This window comes from Gallus gallus, chromosome 1 (assembly GCF_016699485.2).
Source record: "Gallus gallus isolate bGalGal1 chromosome 1, bGalGal1.mat.broiler.GRCg7b, whole genome shotgun sequence".
Lineage (NCBI taxonomy): Eukaryota > Metazoa > Chordata > Aves > Galliformes > Phasianidae > Gallus > Gallus gallus.
The window spans coordinates 138,464,884-138,471,748 of NC_052532.1; positions in this window are offsets into that span (position 1 = coordinate 138,464,884).

Consider the following 6,865-nt stretch of genomic DNA (forward strand, 5'->3'; position numbering starts at 1 on the left):
TCATAAAAATGCAGGGAAAGAATTCACCATTGTAAATTAATGTGTCACTTGTCTCCAGTTCTTTTATAATAAACCCACCAAAAGAACCAGGAAGTTTTCTCGCCACAAACGTAGAACTTCAGAATGAATTTCTGACAAGTAACAGGAATTTGTAGACTGATATGTGGCAGCTTTCATTCACAGGACAATCCTCTTTTCACACCAGCAGTTCCAGGAGCTGCTCACAGGAGAGAAAAAGCTACAGGCAGGGCTTAATTCAAAAGAGTAAAATGTTAAGATTTTGTGTAATCTTTCCTCATGTGCAAATTCTACAGGTAATAAAGAGTCATTTATCTCGAGACAAAAGAATGAAGAGATAAATCCTATTTCAAGTTTTGGGAAAGTATTTTGGCATATTATAAATGCAAAATCTAAAATATGTTCAAAATTCGCCCCCCCCCCCCCCCCCCTTGGCTTTTATCTTCTTTGATCAGTGATTGATTTATTTTTACCGTGATGGGCTTAATAGTACATAGATTGTTTACACAAGCTAGCATAAATTCAGCTACATTGGCTCCAGTGAACAGATGTTTTTAATCTGCAATGTTGATGAGAATGCTCATCAATAAATGGATGGATTTATTCCTGAAAAGAACATTCTGACATTTGCTTTACTAAAAACAATTAAAGCAAGAAATCTAGTTATTTTTTTTAGATTCCATATGAAAGTCTAGTTCCTTACACGGTGAAAAACTATTGTGATATGCTTCTAATAAAGGAGCTAAATACATTAAATACTTCCTTACAGATGGTTTGATTGGGTTGTTTTGTTTTGCTTTGGTTTAGGCTTATTTTGATGGTTGGATAAGTATGTATTATTTTTCTATCTTTTGTTTTTCCTATTCCTTTCAAACCATTGAGTAAAACAAAAATGAAACAAACAAAACCCCATGATCTATGAGGTAATAACCCCATGTGAAACAAACACATAAGGTGGGGGAAGGAAAAGACAAGCAGGAGTTTTAAAGATAATTTTAAGAGAGAGCGCCTCAACGTTTCTTCTCTATTTGACTGAAGTAGTCTGTTTAGTGTGTTAGGGAAAATGCCTGACCTGTGAAATAAAGCAAACATTCTTCAAAAATAGTGGGATCTTTATTAATGTAAATTAGCAAGCCCGAATATTTTGTTGCAGAGGGGGTCAGTTGGAAACACTGTAATCTAATTACTCTTCAGTTTCATTTATGTGCACAGACATTTGCTCCTGTAACAGGGAAGACTGTTTCTTTTGGCAGCAGCCACAATGTGGAAGCCGACAGCATTTGCTGGCTGATAATAGGACTAATGTGCTGGCGCCCTGACAGAGGGCACAGGAGGGCACGCTATTAGATAAGTGTTTCTGCTACATTACCCAGACAGCTTTGCCCTTCACAGAATGTCCCAGCCACTCTGAGGTTTGATACTGCACAGCTATAGAATGCTAATGCCAACCTAATTATGTATTTTGACTTCCTTTTTGGCAATGGTCGGTACTTAAACAAAATTTAGTGCCATCCTATATGCTCCTACAGCTGGATAATTAAAGGGCATTTCAGATTTCAGAACGGGAAACTAACGACACAAAGATCAGCAGCTATTTAAAGAGTTACTTGGTACTCAGGGAGTCCTGAGAAACAGATCTGTTTTCAGGCACAAAATATATTCAGTAAAAAGAGGACAGCTGTTGGCTGCAGTTTAACCAGATCTCTTCCTCCCAGGTTAACGTGAGCATTACACAGGCTTCCTTGTGTTTTCCCTTAGCAAAGAAAATTCTGTTGCTTTTCGGGTCAATTTGCAGGCGCACAGCTTTACTTTGAGCACGTGACAAACAGTACATGATAGAGTTTCAGGAAGCTGAGTGTCAAGACTGCATTTTCACAAAATGATGTGGACCGGTAGTGAAGGAACAACGAGACACTTGCTCCTGTCCCAGAGGAATGCAATGTTCCCACTGATCAATTTAAGGAAGTCTCTGCAGTACAGGATATCTTAAAATGAGATAAATCTGCAAAGAGGGTGAAAGTATTAACTTGATTTATGGACTGGCTTCCTACCTTGTCCTCATGGGCACCCAGCTAGAAAGTTATTTTCGGTTCCTACCTCTTGATGAAAATCAGCACAAAGATGTGCACGGGCCCCAGCTGGGAGCTTCCTGTGTGTGAGCAGCCTCTGAGCACAGCGTGGATGCTGGAAGCCAGCTCTGCCTTGATGACTGACTTAGCTATGAACATGTGAATTAAAGCCTGGGTGGGAGTCTCATGATTGCTACACGTGGAATAGATGACATAGCCCTTCAAGCCCTTCAGAACTGCCATTCCTCATGCCATGGTGAGGGCAAGACATGCCAATATCGCACTGCTGGTGGCCAGGTGGCACCCACTACTGTGCCAAGGATGGAGTGAGCAGCCCAGGAAATCTCTAAGACCTCAGAAGGCTCTCTTGCTCCAGGGGCACTGATGAGCCCTGGGGATGACCTATCACACAAAGCAGCTAATCCTTCCTCTTCCCTTACCAGCTCACTCCTGACCCTAAATTCCTGCAGCATTCCAGCCCCATCTGGCACTGCAGGGGGTTGGGGCTCAGCAGTGCTGTACTCAGTCTCCTTGTCACTGTCCACAGGGAGGGAGGTGACCAGAGTAGGCCGGGAGTGGGACAGGTTTCACCAAAAAGTGGTTTGCTAATTACAGGAGTTACTATGCTTCGCTTCCCAGTGGTCCGCTATCTAATTAGTATATAAATAGACACATATTTTGCCCCAATATGGGATCCGTAGCATGCAGCAGTTCAAGTGACAAAGAATTCCTCACAGTAGGATTTGTATGTCCTGGATCTGGGTATGTGTATTCATAGCCATATCCCTCATGGAGGCTTGGTTGCATCTGATCCTAACATAGTCCTTTTTCATGCAAAACTGCTAGATTTAATGGTATCCTCAGCTGTCCGGTCCTGCAAACAAGTGTCTAAAATAATTGTTCTTCTGTCTTCCTCATTCTTATGTTATACGACTTCCAATCCACAGCTTATCAGAAGTGCTAAGGTACAGCCCATCAAATAAAGTGCAGCTAACCAGAATTCTTTAATTCCGATATCGGAAGACTAATCAGTACTATGCTTACTTGGCACTGATGGATGGAGGAAGCAAATTATGTGGACAACTCTAGGAATGAATTAATGTGCTAATATATATATACACACACGAGTATATATTATTATATATTTATATTATAACTCTGTAGTTGCTAACAGGAAGCCAGGCTCACTCATTCCCTTTTCAAAGGAAACCAGTGAGTGCTTTACCCATATTGCTGTGGGTAAATGTTACTAGGCAAGCATGTAAAAAACAGAAGGAAAGCCACCAGCAGATGAAACCTGACAAAACGCTATGTTTGAATATTGTTACATCAACTATCCATTTGTATCATGCTTAATAGCACAAAAAATACGAACGCATCCATTACTGTATATATTCATTTACTCACCTATGCACCTGAGAACATTAAAAAGAGAAGGACAGTTAAGGAAGAACCTTCCTACCTAATTTTTTAAGGTTTGCCTTGTGATTTCCAAAAAGACAAACTCCAGTGCACTTGTGGCCCAACTAGTGAAAGGGGTGCAGAGTGGTGGGTGCCATGGCATCTGCAGCAGCCACAGGAGGGTTTCTGCTCTCTTTCCAGCAACACTCCCATTCTTCCCTGCTCCTCTGCCCCAGTGAATCTGGCAGCAGGCACAGCCCGTTGGGCAAATAGGGAGTAGATACAGAGCCGGAGATTATTTGACAATTACAATAAATGTATCTGGCCTGACATTGTGAGTCACATTACCTAAAACCCCGGTACTGGGCCTCTATTTCAAATGCCTCTCTTTTCCAAGCAGGACTATTTTTCCTGGCTAACCTTTTTAAGAAAGCACAGTGTTTAGAGATGCTTAGTCGCTGAGTGCCAGGCTTGCTGCTGTATAAGGTTGTATATTGCAGCAGGAGCCAGAAGCACTCCCTCTGCCCAGGCCCCTTGCAGCCACCTCGGGGTGGGTTCTGGCCTCGTTCCTCAGCAGGAATCCATGAAGCTCACGGGAGTAAATCTCAGCACTCCCGCACCACACTGCTGCTCATCCTGTGGGGTTTGCCCCTGCAAAGTGCTGGGAGGTTGGAAGATTAAAATGAGCTGCAACACATTTCTGAGTGGATTTCCTGAGTTCTCTTTGCTGCTCAATATTGTTGTTCTAATTCTATTTGCAGATAACAAGGTTAAATAAATATAAAGGCTATAATATGGCTTGAAAGTTACGTGATACAGTTTTCTTGACCTGATGGCCCTAAACAGAACTGAGGAGGGCAATAAGGCATTTATGAAAGTAGAATTCATACCTGTCAGCCAGCTGAAACTGGGAGGAGTTTGTTCCTAGATTTATTTTTTTTAACTAGATACAGTTTGAGCAGATGCCTGCAAGAGCCATGACATAGTAGCTATTTAGAGTGCTGTTAAAGGGCTAAAGTCTCTCTTTTAATAGACAAAATGGCTGTGATAGACAGAAATACATGTATTTGTCTGATTCTTTCATTTCAGTTAAATTGATATCTTGAACAAGACTTATAGGAAATATCAGCAATATGCATTTTCTCCTCTGCCAAATGCTGAGCCAGTAGAATACTGGAAAAGTTCAGCAACCGTTTCCTCCACTAGAACTGCCTCTGCACCTTCTCTTCTGCTGTACTAATAAAATTTCATCATTTCACCTACAGCAGCAGCAACTAATATACATTGCCTTGTTCCAGACTCCATACGTTTCTTTGCCTCCAGTCTCCTCATTCTTTGCTCTCTCCCTGTTTGCACCTTGGTAACTTCTCACAGATAAGATCAGCATAGACCTGATCTCAATGCTTCCCTCCTCTCTAGTTGCCCTTCAGATCCTTTTCTAAATCTCCCGATGCTCTGCATGCTCTGATGACTTCTCCTTTCTTCTCTTCATGTCCAAAAAGTGTTCAGGCCACCCTGCCTTCTACCTGCTTTCTAGTTCTCCTTCATTCAAACATTTTGATGCTATCCATAATTGCTTCATCAAAACCTTCTCTTCCACATTTGAGCACCTGTGCTACCTCCTGTTTCACCTCTTCACTGGAAATGTTCTTGCCTCCTCCCCACCTTTTCTACATACTTCATAGATCTCATACTATGAAGCATCATTGAAATATACTCTGTTGGCTACTGCTAATTGTTTAATTCATATTTCATCTCCATGGTAAAATATTCCCAATGTGGTTATCTCATTTGCAAAACTGGTTAGATTAAATAATAATTATTATTTTTATTTCAGAGCTGCAAAACTTATCCCATGAGTAAAATACTCTAGCATATACCTATAGAATATGTTTGCTGTTGCACTCTCAGAATAAACCAGAAAAGTTCTGCTGTCTGTCATAGGTACTATAAACTTAATGTGAAAACAGAGAAGTATTTTCACTATACCTCAAATGGCAGAAGTGTGCTTCCTATAATCTACTCAAAATTGCCTCCTTTGCTGAAGATGCATGTTTTAAACCTGTATGAAAAATGTTTTGTGCACTTTTCTTTCAATGACTTCAATAAGTTTGGATTACGTGTTTGGCCCAGTCTTACCATATCAAAATTAGAACAGAGTCAGGCACTGCCTCAGCTGGAAGGCAGAAACCATTAACTGAAAGCTAATAAAAAGCAGCTTCTTAAAAATATCTCCTAGGTTCTCCTGAGTTTGCATGCAGTCTTTCTCTGTTGCACGCTGAAGTCAAACAGCCTTAAACATCCAATTCTAAGTGAATCTGTTCACCTTTCCACAGAAGGGACAAAATAAAAAGCTCATACTTGCTGGTAGATGAGTGCTACCAGGACTGTCCCACCATTCCACCCAACCACAAGGTTTCATTTCTGTGGACACACGGGAGCAGGCTGCAGAGGGCTGGTATGCCTACTTGGCTTAGATGCAGTTAGGAGTTAAGGTATGACCAAACACCCTGGCTCAGAAATGTGGAAATGCTCTCAGATTTGGTAACGCAGGTGTAGCTACAGTCATGATGTTGCCTCAGCTGAAGTGCAGGGACTCTCAGCAAGCCTTGGATTTCAGCTGTTATTTTCCACCTCTCCTTCCAACTCTGGCCAGTTCAGGGCATCCCAGATATGCTGCTCTGTGGTAAGGCCAAGCTGGCCGATTTCGTTCTTATCCCTGACCTCCCAGATGAAGACATAAGAAAATAAATGGGAAGCAGAACAGGACACATGCTGAAGGTCACCCTGGGCATATTTGACTACATAAGCATCTGGGGAATGAGAGGGTCACTTGGTGGCCATCAGCTATGACAGCATTTGGGAAGCTCTGAGACACGAACGGCCTGAAACCCAATATCTCAAGTGGGCAGCCAGACTCAAAAGTGTGACTTTCACAGTTGAACCCCGCCAAAGCGAACACACTGAAGACAGTGCTTTAAACAGAGAGAAAAAGAGAAACTTGTGTGGGAAACAATAAGCCTGTTTTATTACATTTTGTGCCAGTGCCCTTGTAGAACATCTCTCTAAAGTGAAGCGTTAAGATTTCATGTCATAAAAGCAGTCAGAAAAGGAGAAAGGCCTACATTTTGCCCGGGGTAAGCAGTTACTACGGTACAGTGAAGCTGTGCCAGTTTATACCACAGTGACTTTGGGTCAAGGTTCCTTGCGGCCAAAAAGCAGAGCCAGAACTTGGGCTGAAAAAGGACCATCCTCCCGCAGGGAGCAAGGGACATCAATACAAAGCCGATCTACACAGCGCTCGGATTTATTCTGTGGGGAGCAACCTTTGCTGGCCAGGGCACGGCTTGCATGACCTAAAATGCCTTTTCCATCTA